Source organism: Ascaphus truei, chromosome 7, assembly GCF_040206685.1.
Source record: "Ascaphus truei isolate aAscTru1 chromosome 7, aAscTru1.hap1, whole genome shotgun sequence".
Classification (NCBI taxonomy): domain Eukaryota; kingdom Metazoa; phylum Chordata; class Amphibia; order Anura; family Ascaphidae; genus Ascaphus; species Ascaphus truei.
The window spans coordinates 26534435-26548738 of NC_134489.1; the positions used below are offsets into that span (position 1 = coordinate 26534435).

General features: G+C 48.9%; 8 non-coding genes and 2 pseudogenes across 8 annotated transcripts; all 10 read left to right on the forward strand.

The window, feature by feature from the left end:
- Positions 1-208: 208 nt before the first annotated feature.
- On the forward strand, positions 209-406 carry LOC142500226 (U2 spliceosomal RNA). The gene has a single exon (XR_012802859.1). It is a non-coding gene; the product is annotated as a U2 spliceosomal RNA (small nuclear RNA).
- Positions 407-3749: 3343 nt separating this feature from the next.
- LOC142500210 (U2 spliceosomal RNA) lies at positions 3750-3942 on the forward strand. The gene has a single exon (XR_012802850.1). It is a non-coding gene; the product is annotated as a U2 spliceosomal RNA (small nuclear RNA).
- A 3380-nt stretch (positions 3943-7322) lies between these two features.
- LOC142500143 (U2 spliceosomal RNA) lies at positions 7323-7496 on the forward strand (annotated as a pseudogene).
- An 817-nt stretch (positions 7497-8313) lies between these two features.
- Positions 8314-8504, forward strand: LOC142500687 (U2 spliceosomal RNA). The gene has a single exon (XR_012803218.1). It is a non-coding gene; the product is annotated as a U2 spliceosomal RNA (small nuclear RNA).
- Positions 8505-9321: 817 nt separating this feature from the next.
- LOC142500688 (U2 spliceosomal RNA) lies at positions 9322-9512 on the forward strand. The gene has a single exon (XR_012803219.1). It is a non-coding gene; the product is annotated as a U2 spliceosomal RNA (small nuclear RNA).
- An 817-nt stretch (positions 9513-10329) lies between these two features.
- LOC142500689 (U2 spliceosomal RNA) lies at positions 10330-10520 on the forward strand. The gene has a single exon (XR_012803220.1). It is a non-coding gene; the product is annotated as a U2 spliceosomal RNA (small nuclear RNA).
- An 817-nt stretch (positions 10521-11337) lies between these two features.
- Positions 11338-11528, forward strand: LOC142500690 (U2 spliceosomal RNA). Its single transcript, XR_012803221.1, has one exon. It is a non-coding gene; the product is annotated as a U2 spliceosomal RNA (small nuclear RNA).
- An 817-nt stretch (positions 11529-12345) lies between these two features.
- Positions 12346-12536, forward strand: LOC142500691 (U2 spliceosomal RNA). Its single transcript, XR_012803222.1, has one exon. It is a non-coding gene; the product is annotated as a U2 spliceosomal RNA (small nuclear RNA).
- Positions 12537-13353: 817 nt separating this feature from the next.
- LOC142500346 (U2 spliceosomal RNA) lies at positions 13354-13508 on the forward strand (annotated as a pseudogene).
- A 579-nt stretch (positions 13509-14087) lies between these two features.
- Positions 14088-14283, forward strand: LOC142500748 (U2 spliceosomal RNA). The gene has a single exon (XR_012803271.1). It is a non-coding gene; the product is annotated as a U2 spliceosomal RNA (small nuclear RNA).
- The last annotated feature ends 21 nt before the right edge of the window (positions 14284-14304 follow it).

Here is a 14304-nt window from a genome sequence, read left to right on the forward strand (position 1 = left end):
TAGAATGTAGTAGTGGTTGAAAAGTTTTTTTATCTGATGGGTATGTAAATTTTGTTTTTTGTAAAGTGTGAAGGGTTTGGTGAAGTAACCGAGATAATTTTGGTAGTAGGAATTATGAAGGTATTTTCGGAAAGTGTTAAGTTGTTTGCTTGTATAAAATGTATTATTTGTATTGAAGTTTGAAAAAACATTCAAATGTTGTTAATTTATCTCTGTGTTAATAAACACAAATAAAACAAAAAAAAAAAAAAAATCTGTTCTTATCAGTTTAATATCTGATACGTCCCCTATCTGGGGACCATATATTAAATGGATTTTTAGAACAGGGAGATGGAAGAAGAGCTTGCTCTGTCCACTCCACGCATTGACCTGGTATTGCAGTACCTCCAGGACCGGTGCACTTCCCTTTGGGGATATTTGGCTTGTATCAAAAAATAGAAACAAATGACTGTCTGACAGAAAAAAAACAAACATGCATTTTTGGCTCTTTCTTTTGCAAAGAAAGAAGAAGATGAAATGACGACAAAATAAAGCCTCCTTCTTTTTGCTGTGTCTTGTTTGCTCTTTTGCGTGGCTTCTTACTTTCTTTTCTTTTCAGCTCCTCCTCGCATGGAGCAGGAGTGCCGCCTGCTGCCTAGCCTAATTCAGTCCGAACGAGCAGATGCCTAAGAAACTCCTGTTGAAGCTGTATCCAAATAGCCTGCATAGCAAACACTGCAGCAGCAAGCAGCAAATGCCTTGACTTGCTGGCTTCTTGTCACAATGGCTGGCTGGCTGGCTGGCTGGCTGAAATGACCTGAACTGAAAAGCCCAGCCACTGGCTGCTTGCTTGCTGCCTGAGTTTCATGGCAGCCCAGACGAGTCGGCTAGCAGAGAAAAAGTGGGCGGTTCCTATGCAAATAAGCAGACGAAGCCTGGTGCCGGAAAAAGAACTGGAAGCATGTGCCTTTTTGGCTGTTTGCTGGCCATGCGGGCCCCCCAGCAGTGTGTGCGGCTGCTTTTCTTTACTCCATAGAAAGTCTTTGGCTTTTGCATCCGTCGTCGTCGTCGCCGCCGCTGCTGCATAGACTCCCCGGAGCTGTGTCGGAAGGAGCGGAGGGACTGGAGGCATGCCTGCTGGGGGAGGAGGCGAGCGGGCAGCCAGCGGCTCCCTCTGCCCTTCTCCCTAAAGCGTAGCGCCCCCGGCCGTCGGGCGGCGCTCAGGCGGGGGCCCATTTCTGGTTATCGCTTCTCGGCCTTTTGGCTAAGATCCAGTGTAGTGTCTGACTTGTTGGACACTATAACAGAAGCGTCGGCTGTGAAAACGGCTGCTGGGATGAATTTCTGAGCAGATTTTGACAAAAAAGCTGTAATATTCAGCAGTACTTTAGTTCTGCTCATTTGCATGAGGACGTAGTACCGGTTTCAACCAATAGAGGTCACACTAAGTGTAGTGTGATACCACGGTTAACCAATAGATGGCGCAGTACCTGGAGAGTGTGATATCACTGTCAACCAATAGATGGCGCAGTAACTGGAGAGTGTGATATCACTGTCAACCAATAGAGGTCTCACTACGTGTAGTGAGATATCCAATGTGTCTTTGTGGGTCTGAACCCAACCAATAGAAGCGCCAGAAAATGGCAGAAGGTGATCGCCTGAGGAATACCATTCGGTTGCAAGTTGAAGAAGGACGCAGAGAAGAAATTGGATTGAAGTATGTTGTACAAGAAATTTTACTGAAGGTGCTGGAAATGGACTTTGTGAAAACATTGTTTTGCCTGCAAGACTTCCCAAGGATTGGAGTCTATGATCTGACTTTTACCAAGCAAGAGGATTGCCTGAACTACTATGAAAGATTTAAAGCAAAGTTGGATGATACCCTGATGAGAGGAATTCAAGTGATCCCCAGCTTTTCAATGGAAGAAAAACCACTGACTATTCATATGTATAACCCATATGCACGCACAGAGGATCTGCACTTATTTTTGCTGAGGTATTGCAGTGTGGCAAAAGGAGGCCAACAATTGACAAATCAATATGGCGTATACAACGGCAAAAGGCGCTTCTGGGTACGTTTCAGAGAAGATGCATCCGCAGTAGGAGGAGTGATGAGCCCGCCGGCGAATTTTACTATTGGAGGAAATAGGGGGTTCCTGTACTACCCTGGACAACCTACCTTTTGCAGAAATTGCCTACAATATGGACACGTCAGAGAAACTTGTGACAAATCTGGACTGAATTGCAGGAACTGTGGGAAAAATGGACATTCGGCCTATAATTGTGAGTTACCCCGCCTTTGTGATTTGTGTGGGTCACCAGGACATTTGTCTCGTATGTGCACGAATAGAACGTATGCTCAAGCGGCAGGTGGCCGGTGGAGAGAGGGGCCACCACCACCACCCAAGGAGACGACCGTGGTGCCGGAGACACAGGAGGAGAAAGAGGTGACAATACAGAAGGAGGACAATGCGTTTATAGGAACAGAGGGGCCAAGAACAAGCACAGGAATGCGCAGTGTCACAGAGGTTGAGGAGACAAGCCAATCAGAGGAGGAGGAGGAGGATGGTTCAGCGACGATTACGGAGATATACGAGGAAGGGGTGAAGGAACAGAAGGAAGAGGAGGATCGTTTCCTAAACAGCTTGGCGGAGAACCCCAACAAAAGGAAAGAGAAGGACGTTAAGGCTGTGGAGGACTCAGAAGGGTTAGAAGAAAGGGGAACACCTCAACATAAAGACTTTGAACTGGAATCCAAACAAACTGCGCAAACAGATTGGGTAGTAGTAGGGGGAGGTAAACACCCAGTGCAAGGGGAGGTAGAAAACATGGATACAACAGAGAAAAGGAATGCGCTAAAGCGTAGGATGCAGCAAGATGTAGAAAAGGGACAATCAGGTGAGAGAGCACAGTCTATGGGAGGGAAGTCAAAGTTTTTGGTACTAGCACAGGAAGGAGAAAGTGAGAGCAAGGGGGAAGAGCAGGATGATACTGACGAAGAGGAGGATAGCGAGGAGGATAGCCAGGAAGACGAAAAGAGGAGGGAGGAAAACAGAGAAGCAAAAATGATCAAAAGATGGGGAGATAAATATAGAAAAGCGCGAGCTAAATTACAGAACGCAAGGAAAGATTTGTTGGAAGATAATTCAGAAAAAAGGAAGAAAAAGCTAGAGCATGTAGCACATGGAGTGGGAAAAGAGATAGAACAGATGGAAAGAGTGTTGATAAAAGAAACCATAAACAAGGAGGTAAAGGAGAAAGAGGGAAGTAAGGAGGAAGGTAGCTCAGACATAGACAAGTTTCCTTTTAAAGTGAGTTTAACATTAGAGGAGAAACTAAAAGAGCTTAGAGAAAAGGTGGGAGACAGGGATATGGAAAGTTGGGGCGTAATTTTTGCATATCAAAAGGATGAGACAAGTGTGATAATGTATATAAATACCTTGATTATACTTTGGGAAACTCAGCCGCTCGCGTATGAGGAACATAAAAGGAAAGGTATGAGAAATATTGTAGCGGTACAAAAACAAACTGGATAGTCTTGCCGTAAAATAAATGTGCCTTTCTCAACGCGCTATGAAGAAGATATACCCTGTAAAATGATAATGTTTTAAAGAAGAAAAATAGTTTTATGTACCAAGTCATGTTTGTAAACTTGGAAGTTTTATATGCAAAATTTGTATTGAAATGTTTTGGGGTTTTTGTAATGTTGGGGGTTTTTTTATTTTTCGAAAAGTGACAAGTTGTGGAAATTACGTGTCAAGAATAAATAAAGTATTTTTCATAATAAAAAAAAAAAAAAAAAAAAAAAAATCTGTTCTTATCAGTTTAATATCTGATACGTCCCCTATCTGGGGACCATATATTAAATGGATTTTTAGAACAGGGAGATGGAAGAAGAGCTTGCTCTGTCCACTCCACGCATTGACCTGGTATTGCAGTACCTCCAGGACCGGTGCACTTCCCTTTGGGGATATTTGGCTTGTATCAAAAAATAGAAACAAATGACTGTCTGACAGAAAAAAAACAAACATGCATTTTTGGCTCTTTCTTTTGCAAAGAAAGAAGAAGATGAAATGACGACAAAATAAAGCCTCCTTCTTTTTGCTGTGTCTTGTTTGCTCTTTTGCGTGGCTTCTTACTTTCTTTTCTTTTCAGCTCCTCCTCGCATGGAGCAGGAGTGCCGCCTGCTGCCTAGCCTAATTCAGTCCGAACGAGCAGATGCCTAAGAAACTCCTGTTGAAGCTGTATCCAAATAGCCTGCATAGCAAACACTGCAGCAGCAAGCAGCAAATGCCTTGACTTGCTGGCTTCTTGTCACAATGGCTGGCTGGCTGGCTGGCTGGCTGAAATGACCTGAACTGAAAAGCCCAGCCACTGGCTGCTTGCTTGCTGCCTGAGTTTCATGGCAGCCCAGACGAGTCGGCTAGCAGAGAAAAAGTGGGCGGTTCCTATGCAAATAAGCAGACGAAGCCTGGTGCCGGAAAAAGAACTGGAAGCATGTGCCTTTTTGGCTGTTTGCTGGCCATGCGGGCCCCCCAGCAGTGTGTGCGGCTGCTTTTCTTTACTCCATAGAAAGTCTTTGGCTTTTGCATCCGTCGTCGTCGTCGCCGCCGCTGCTGCATAGACTCCCCGGAGCTGTGTCGGAAGGAGCGGAGGGACTGGAGGCATGCCTGCTGGGGGAGGAGGCGAGCGGGCAGCCAGCGGCTCCCTCTGCCCTTCTCCCTAAAGCGTAGCGCCCCCGGCCGTCGGGCGGCGCTCAGGCGGGGGCCCATTTCTGGTTATCGCTTCTCGGCCTTTTGGCTAAGACCAAGTGTCTGAAACCAGAAGGCCATCAGAGAGAGGGAAGGGCCGGCACCTTTGCCTTGTGACATCGCCCCAGGGCTTAAGTCACATGCTGCTTTCGGGGTGCCGCACCTAAGCTCTTCGGGAAGGCGAGGACGTCAACGATGGCTGCGGGAGCGAGCCTAAGGAACACGCTGCGGTTCCAAGTCGTGGAGACGGAGAGAGATCGAGTGGGGCTTACCTTCTTCGTGGAGAAGGTGCTGAGAGAGATCGTGGGTCTGGATGCGGCAAGGATCTTCTGTTTGCAAGATTTCCCGAGGCAAGGAATATTCGACTTGACCCTTTGCGAAGAAAGTGACTGCCTGAACGTCTTACAGAGATGCAAGGAGGCTGCAAGAGAGCCCAATATGCGGGGGATCAGCATTGCACCAAGCTACATGATGGATGAGAGATCGGTGGTTGTTCACATGTACAACCCGTACATATTTAAGGAAGATATCATCCTCTTTTTGAAGAGATACTGTACGGTGGTAAGAGGAGGCATTGAAATGAAGAACCCGTATAACATGTTCAATGCCAAAAGGAGGTTCTGGGTGCGCTTCAGGCCGGATGCATCGTGTGTTGGAGGCGTAATGCACCCCCCGGCTAGTTTCAGCATCGGTGGAAACAGGGGTTTCCTCAATTACCCTGGACAACCGACCTATTGTAGGAACTGCTTCAAATATGGTCACACAAAGGCCGACTGTGAGAAAATAGGGGCAGTGTGCCGTAATTGCGGAGAGGAGGGACATATAGCATCCCACTGCAGTGTTCCTAAGAAATGTGACTTATGTGGGGAAGGAGGCCATCTTTTCCGCCAGTGCCCGCAAAAAAGCTATGCACGGGCGGCGAGAGGGGGAACGGATATGAAGGACACTTTCCAAAAGGAAGGAATGGACAGTACTTGGGCAGGACAGCCAACGGAGACCCAAAAGAGGGAGGAAGAGCTTTTTGTAGAAGCGATAGCCCGAAGTTTTGATGTGGGGGGGGGAGATGGGCTGGGAGGCCTCACCCAGGGGTCAGTAACAGATCTTTTGGGGGCGGTGCAGCCGACCTGGGGGGATCAAATGGAGGTACAGGAGGTGCAGAGTGTGGGGGTCTTGACCCAGGAAGAGCAGGGAGAGAGAATGGATGTAACTGTGGGGGAGAAAAAACCCCAAAAACGTAAGCAAGAGGTAGAGGTAACGGAGGGTAGACAAGTAGAGATAAGGGGGGAGGGACCAAGAGAGAAAATAGAGAAAACGCCCGAAGGGGAAGCTGGTGAAGTGAGAAGGCAGGAGGTTTTAACAGAGAAAATGGAAGTGTTTCAGAATGCAGTTGGAGATGTGAATTTTTGGGTGTGGGTGTTTAGAAAACAACACGTTGGGAGTAATGATGCTCAAATTATAGAGAGACTAGATAAATTGATGTGTCAAAGAAAAAACATGTCTAAAGAGAAGTATGAGCAAAGTAAAAAAGAAAATGTACACTGGTTGGAAATAAGAGATGGGAAAAGAGTATACAAAGGGAAAGAGGGGGAAGAGTGGATGGAATTTGAGCAAGATATGGGTACCTGTGAGGGGGAGGAAACTTGTGACCTGGGGAGCTCTCCAGGGGTAACAACAGTCCTCAAGGAAAGAGAGGAGGAAAGGGAGCTTTTTGGAGAACTGGAGGATATTAGTGAGGAGGGTAGTAGTAAGGAAGTGGAAGTAAAAGTTCTGGGAAGGCCCCGTAAGGTGTCCCTTGTAAGCCTGACAGAGGTGACAGTGGTGGAGGAGACCCCGGAAAGTATTATGCAAGATGAAAGGGAGAAAGGGGAGAGTGAGTTTAAGGGATACCCGGGTGTTGTGGAAACACAAACTCAGGGATTAACACCGACAATGGCTGGGAGTAGCGGCAGTGATTGGGGAGAGATCTCCTCATCCGAAAGTGAAAGAAGTGGAGAGCAAAAAGAGATTAAGGGACACCTAAACAAAGAGAAAGAAGCGGGGGAGACAACAAGTGTGCCAAAACGGAAAGTGGGAGGGACAAGTAGGAGTGAAAGTGAAGGAGGAGCAGCCTCAGTGGCAGAGAGATCAGAAAGTGAAGGAAGTGGGGTGCAAGAAAAGGATAAGGGACGCCCAAGTAAAAAGGAAGAAAGGGACTCTGTGTTTAAAGCAAGCTGGGATATGGGGAGAAAAACGGAATTTTTAGACAAGAAAATAAAGGAGGTTGAGGAGAAAATAGGAGAGGCAAAGGTGTGGTATGTGAGGATACAGAAGGCAAACCCTCAAGGGGGGATAGACCAAAGAATAGGGGAACTAGAGAAGATGCTTTCTCGGAAGGAAAAGATGTCGCCAAAGGAGTTTGAGACAGAAATTGAAGGATATAGGAAGATGTTAGAGAGACAAATAGCAAGCAATGAGAAAAGTAAAAGGCAGGCTGAACTAAGGAAGATGTAAGTGAAATTATGCAATGGATGTCTGATTGGTGGAAAAATTAAATTGAAAATGTTGATTTGTGTATGTACAAAATTTGTTTGTCTTGTAAAAATGTGAAAGTAAATAAACATTTAAAACAAAAAATCTGTTCTTATCAGTTTAATATCTGATACGTCCCCTATCTGGGGACCATATATTAAATGGATTTTTAGAACAGGGAGATGGAAGAAGAGCTTGCTCTGTCCACTCCACGCATTGACCTGGTATTGCAGTACCTCCAGGACCGGTGCACTTCCCTTTGGGGATATTTGGCTTGTATCAAAAAATAGAAACAAATGACTGTCTGACAGAAAAAAAACAAACATGCATTTTTGGCTCTTTCTTTTGCAAAGAAAGAAGAAGATGAAATGACGACAAAATAAAGCCTCCTTCTTTTTGCTGTGTCTTGTTTGCTCTTTTGCGTGGCTTCTTACTTTCTTTTCTTTTCAGCTCCTCCTCGCATGGAGCAGGAGTGCCGCCTGCTGCCTAGCCTAATTCAGTCCGAACGAGCAGATGCCTAAGAAACTCCTGTTGAAGCTGTATCCAAATAGCCTGCATAGCAAACACTGCAGCAGCAAGCAGCAAATGCCTTGACTTGCTGGCTTCTTGTCACAATGGCTGGCTGGCTGGCTGGCTGGCTGAAATGACCTGAACTGAAAAGCCCAGCCACTGGCTGCTTGCTTGCTGCCTGAGTTTCATGGCAGCCCAGACGAGTCGGCTAGCAGAGAAAAAGTGGGCGGTTCCTATGCAAATAAGCAGACGAAGCCTGGTGCCGGAAAAAGAACTGGAAGCATGTGCCTTTTTGGCTGTTTGCTGGCCATGCGGGCCCCCCAGCAGTGTGTGCGGCTGCTTTTCTTTACTCCATAGAAAGTCTTTGGCTTTTGCATCCGTCGTCGTCGTCGCCGCCGCTGCTGCATAGACTCCCCGGAGCTGTGTCGGAAGGAGCGGAGGGACTGGAGGCATGCCTGCTGGGGGAGGAGGCGAGCGGGCAGCCAGCGGCTCCCTCTGCCCTTCTCCCTAAAGCGTAGCGCCCCCGGCCGTCGGGCGGCGCTCAGGCGGGGGCCCATTTCTGGTTATCGCTTCTCGGCCTTTTGGCTAAGATCAAGTGTAGTATCTGTTCTTATCAGTTTAATATCTGATACGTCCCCTATCTGGGGACCATATATTAAATGGATTTTTAGAACAGGGAGATGGAAGAAGAGCTTGCTCTGTCCACTCCACGCATTGACCTGGTATTGCAGTACCTCCAGGACCGGTGCACTTCCCTTTGGGGATATTTGGCTTGTATCAAAAAATAGAAACAAATGACTGTCTGACAGAAAAAAAACAAACATGCATTTTTGGCTCTTTCTTTTGCAAAGAAAGAAGAAGATGAAATGACGACAAAATAAAGCCTCCTTCTTTTTGCTGTGTCTTGTTTGCTCTTTTGCGTGGCTTCTTACTTTCTTTTCTTTTCAGCTCCTCCTCGCATGGAGCAGGAGTGCCGCCTGCTGCCTAGCCTAATTCAGTCCGAACGAGCAGATGCCTAAGAAACTCCTGTTGAAGCTGTATCCAAATAGCCTGCATAGCAAACACTGCAGCAGCAAGCAGCAAATGCCTTGACTTGCTGGCTTCTTGTCACAATGGCTGGCTGGCTGGCTGGCTGGCTGAAATGACCTGAACTGAAAAGCCCAGCCACTGGCTGCTTGCTTGCTGCCTGAGTTTCATGGCAGCCCAGACGAGTCGGCTAGCAGAGAAAAAGTGGGCGGTTCCTATGCAAATAAGCAGACGAAGCCTGGTGCCGGAAAAAGAACTGGAAGCATGTGCCTTTTTGGCTGTTTGCTGGCCATGCGGGCCCCCCAGCAGTGTGTGCGGCTGCTTTTCTTTACTCCATAGAAAGTCTTTGGCTTTTGCATCCGTCGTCGTCGTCGCCGCCGCTGCTGCATAGACTCCCCGGAGCTGTGTCGGAAGGAGCGGAGGGACTGGAGGCATGCCTGCTGGGGGAGGAGGCGAGCGGGCAGCCAGCGGCTCCCTCTGCCCTTCTCCCTAAAGCGTAGCGCCCCCGGCCGTCGGGCGGCGCTCAGGCGGGGGCCCATTTCTGGTTATCGCTTCTCGGCCTTTTGGCTAAGATCAAGTGTAGTATCTGTTCTTATCAGTTTAATATCTGATACGTCCCCTATCTGGGGACCATATATTAAATGGATTTTTAGAACAGGGAGATGGAAGAAGAGCTTGCTCTGTCCACTCCACGCATTGACCTGGTATTGCAGTACCTCCAGGACCGGTGCACTTCCCTTTGGGGATATTTGGCTTGTATCAAAAAATAGAAACAAATGACTGTCTGACAGAAAAAAAACAAACATGCATTTTTGGCTCTTTCTTTTGCAAAGAAAGAAGAAGATGAAATGACGACAAAATAAAGCCTCCTTCTTTTTGCTGTGTCTTGTTTGCTCTTTTGCGTGGCTTCTTACTTTCTTTTCTTTTCAGCTCCTCCTCGCATGGAGCAGGAGTGCCGCCTGCTGCCTAGCCTAATTCAGTCCGAACGAGCAGATGCCTAAGAAACTCCTGTTGAAGCTGTATCCAAATAGCCTGCATAGCAAACACTGCAGCAGCAAGCAGCAAATGCCTTGACTTGCTGGCTTCTTGTCACAATGGCTGGCTGGCTGGCTGGCTGGCTGAAATGACCTGAACTGAAAAGCCCAGCCACTGGCTGCTTGCTTGCTGCCTGAGTTTCATGGCAGCCCAGACGAGTCGGCTAGCAGAGAAAAAGTGGGCGGTTCCTATGCAAATAAGCAGACGAAGCCTGGTGCCGGAAAAAGAACTGGAAGCATGTGCCTTTTTGGCTGTTTGCTGGCCATGCGGGCCCCCCAGCAGTGTGTGCGGCTGCTTTTCTTTACTCCATAGAAAGTCTTTGGCTTTTGCATCCGTCGTCGTCGTCGCCGCCGCTGCTGCATAGACTCCCCGGAGCTGTGTCGGAAGGAGCGGAGGGACTGGAGGCATGCCTGCTGGGGGAGGAGGCGAGCGGGCAGCCAGCGGCTCCCTCTGCCCTTCTCCCTAAAGCGTAGCGCCCCCGGCCGTCGGGCGGCGCTCAGGCGGGGGCCCATTTCTGGTTATCGCTTCTCGGCCTTTTGGCTAAGATCAAGTGTAGTATCTGTTCTTATCAGTTTAATATCTGATACGTCCCCTATCTGGGGACCATATATTAAATGGATTTTTAGAACAGGGAGATGGAAGAAGAGCTTGCTCTGTCCACTCCACGCATTGACCTGGTATTGCAGTACCTCCAGGACCGGTGCACTTCCCTTTGGGGATATTTGGCTTGTATCAAAAAATAGAAACAAATGACTGTCTGACAGAAAAAAAACAAACATGCATTTTTGGCTCTTTCTTTTGCAAAGAAAGAAGAAGATGAAATGACGACAAAATAAAGCCTCCTTCTTTTTGCTGTGTCTTGTTTGCTCTTTTGCGTGGCTTCTTACTTTCTTTTCTTTTCAGCTCCTCCTCGCATGGAGCAGGAGTGCCGCCTGCTGCCTAGCCTAATTCAGTCCGAACGAGCAGATGCCTAAGAAACTCCTGTTGAAGCTGTATCCAAATAGCCTGCATAGCAAACACTGCAGCAGCAAGCAGCAAATGCCTTGACTTGCTGGCTTCTTGTCACAATGGCTGGCTGGCTGGCTGGCTGGCTGAAATGACCTGAACTGAAAAGCCCAGCCACTGGCTGCTTGCTTGCTGCCTGAGTTTCATGGCAGCCCAGACGAGTCGGCTAGCAGAGAAAAAGTGGGCGGTTCCTATGCAAATAAGCAGACGAAGCCTGGTGCCGGAAAAAGAACTGGAAGCATGTGCCTTTTTGGCTGTTTGCTGGCCATGCGGGCCCCCCAGCAGTGTGTGCGGCTGCTTTTCTTTACTCCATAGAAAGTCTTTGGCTTTTGCATCCGTCGTCGTCGTCGCCGCCGCTGCTGCATAGACTCCCCGGAGCTGTGTCGGAAGGAGCGGAGGGACTGGAGGCATGCCTGCTGGGGGAGGAGGCGAGCGGGCAGCCAGCGGCTCCCTCTGCCCTTCTCCCTAAAGCGTAGCGCCCCCGGCCGTCGGGCGGCGCTCAGGCGGGGGCCCATTTCTGGTTATCGCTTCTCGGCCTTTTGGCTAAGATCAAGTGTAGTATCTGTTCTTATCAGTTTAATATCTGATACGTCCCCTATCTGGGGACCATATATTAAATGGATTTTTAGAACAGGGAGATGGAAGAAGAGCTTGCTCTGTCCACTCCACGCATTGACCTGGTATTGCAGTACCTCCAGGACCGGTGCACTTCCCTTTGGGGATATTTGGCTTGTATCAAAAAATAGAAACAAATGACTGTCTGACAGAAAAAAAACAAACATGCATTTTTGGCTCTTTCTTTTGCAAAGAAAGAAGAAGATGAAATGACGACAAAATAAAGCCTCCTTCTTTTTGCTGTGTCTTGTTTGCTCTTTTGCGTGGCTTCTTACTTTCTTTTCTTTTCAGCTCCTCCTCGCATGGAGCAGGAGTGCCGCCTGCTGCCTAGCCTAATTCAGTCCGAACGAGCAGATGCCTAAGAAACTCCTGTTGAAGCTGTATCCAAATAGCCTGCATAGCAAACACTGCAGCAGCAAGCAGCAAATGCCTTGACTTGCTGGCTTCTTGTCACAATGGCTGGCTGGCTGGCTGGCTGGCTGAAATGACCTGAACTGAAAAGCCCAGCCACTGGCTGCTTGCTTGCTGCCTGAGTTTCATGGCAGCCCAGACGAGTCGGCTAGCAGAGAAAAAGTGGGCGGTTCCTATGCAAATAAGCAGACGAAGCCTGGTGCCGGAAAAAGAACTGGAAGCATGTGCCTTTTTGGCTGTTTGCTGGCCATGCGGGCCCCCCAGCAGTGTGTGCGGCTGCTTTTCTTTACTCCATAGAAAGTCTTTGGCTTTTGCATCCGTCGTCGTCGTCGCCGCCGCTGCTGCATAGACTCCCCGGAGCTGTGTCGGAAGGAGCGGAGGGACTGGAGGCATGCCTGCTGGGGGAGGAGGCGAGCGGGCAGCCAGCGGCTCCCTCTGCCCTTCTCCCTAAAGCGTAGCGCCCCCGGCCGTCGGGCGGCGCTCAGGCGGGGGCCCATTTCTGGTTATCGCTTCTCGGCCTTTTGGCTAAGATCAAGTGTAGTATCTGTTCTTATCAGTTTAATATCTGATACGTCCCCTATCTGGGGACCATATATTAAATGGATTTTTAGAACAGGGAGATGGAAGAAGAGCTTGCTCTGTCCACTCCACGCATTGACCTGGTATTGCAGTACCTCCAGGACCGGTGCACTTCCCTTTGGGGATATTTGGCTTGTATCAAAAAATAGAAACAAATGACTGTCTGACAGAAAAAAAACAAACATGCATTTTTGGCTCTTTCTTTTGCAAAGAAAGAAGAAGATGAAATGACGACAAAATAAAGCCTCCTTCTTTTTGCTGTGTCTTGTTTGCTCTTTTGCGTGGCTTCTTACTTTCTTTTCTTTTCAGCTCCTCCTCGCATGGAGCAGGAGTGCCGCCTGCTGCCTAGCCTAATTCAGTCCGAACGAGCAGATGCCTAAGAAACTCCTGTTGAAGCTGTATCCAAATAGCCTGCATAGCAAACACTGCAGCAGCAAGCAGCAAATGCCTTGACTTGCTGGCTTCTTGTCACAATGGCTGGCTGGCTGGCTGGCTGGCTGAAATGACCTGAACTGAAAAGCCCAGCCACTGGCTGCTTGCTTGCTGCCTGAGTTTCATGGCAGCCCAGACGAGTCGGCTAGCAGAGAAAAAGTGGGCGGTTCCTATGCAAATAAGCAGACGAAGCCTGGTGCCGGAAAAAGAACTGGAAGCATGTGCCTTTTTGGCTGTTTGCTGGCCATGCGGGCCCCCCAGCAGTGTGTGCGGCTGCTTTTCTTTACTCCATAGAAAGTCTTTGGCTTTTGCATCCGTCGTCGTCGTCGCCGCCGCTGCTGCATAGACTCCCCGGAGCTGTGTCGGAAGGAGCGGAGGGACTGGAGGCATGCCTGCTGGGGGAGGAGGCGAGCGGGCAGCCAGCGGCTCCCTCTGCCCTTCTCCCTAAAGCGTAGCGCCCCCGGCCGTCGGGCGGCGCTCAGGCGGGGGCCCATTTCTGGTTATCGCTTCTCGGCCTTTTGGCTAAGATCAAGTGTAGGGTCTGTCCTGTGAAGGATGGCCCTAGTTGCATCACTTGGTCTGGTCATGGGCTGAGAGGGCGGATGCAAAGTAGCCCGGGCTTTTTAATCTTGCACCACCAGGCGTGGAAAACCTGGTGGAGTATCACTTGCTGCACTGTGGTTGGTCGTTTTGGGCGTCCGGCCACCACTTACGAGCACTTGATCTGCACTGATTTTATTGCACCGTCCCCTATTTTTCCCGCACTTTGGCCCCCCTTATTGCCTTCCGCTGAGGGGACAAGCCAATATTTTTTTCACCCGCCTGGCCTTGCAAAGGGCTGGGCGTGCACTCGTGCACACTTTTTTGTGTCGTCTGTCAGAGCACTTCCTGCACTGCATCACACAGCGCACAGGAGCACTTGCACTATGAACTCTTTTTGTTTGTTGGTGTTGGGTTATAGTCACCCTTCTTTCTTCGGAGAGCGAGAAGACTAAGTGCTGGTCGGTGGTCACCCCTCCTTCGGGAAAAGACTACGGTGGGTTAGTAGGCGTACGCTGAAAACCCTAAAGACTTGGACCCTCCTGCGGCGCAGCTGCACTAGGAGGGAACGAGAAGGACGTCGGACTCTTCGGAGGAAGACGCCATGGAACCGGACTAGCCTACTCTTCGGAGAAGACTGTCACATGTGGAGCGCACCTGGTCTCACTGGACCACGAGCACGGTTTTTGAGGTGGAATCACTTTTTCACCACCCGGGCTACAAAAAAAAAAAAAAAAAATCTGTTCTTATCAGTTTAATATCTGATACGTCCCCTATCTGGGGACCATATATTAAATGGATTTTTAGAACAGGGAGATGGAAGAAGAGCTTGCTCTGTCCACTCCACGCATTGACCTGGTATTGCAGTACCTCCAGGACCGGTGCACTTCCCTTTGGGGATATTTGGCTTGTA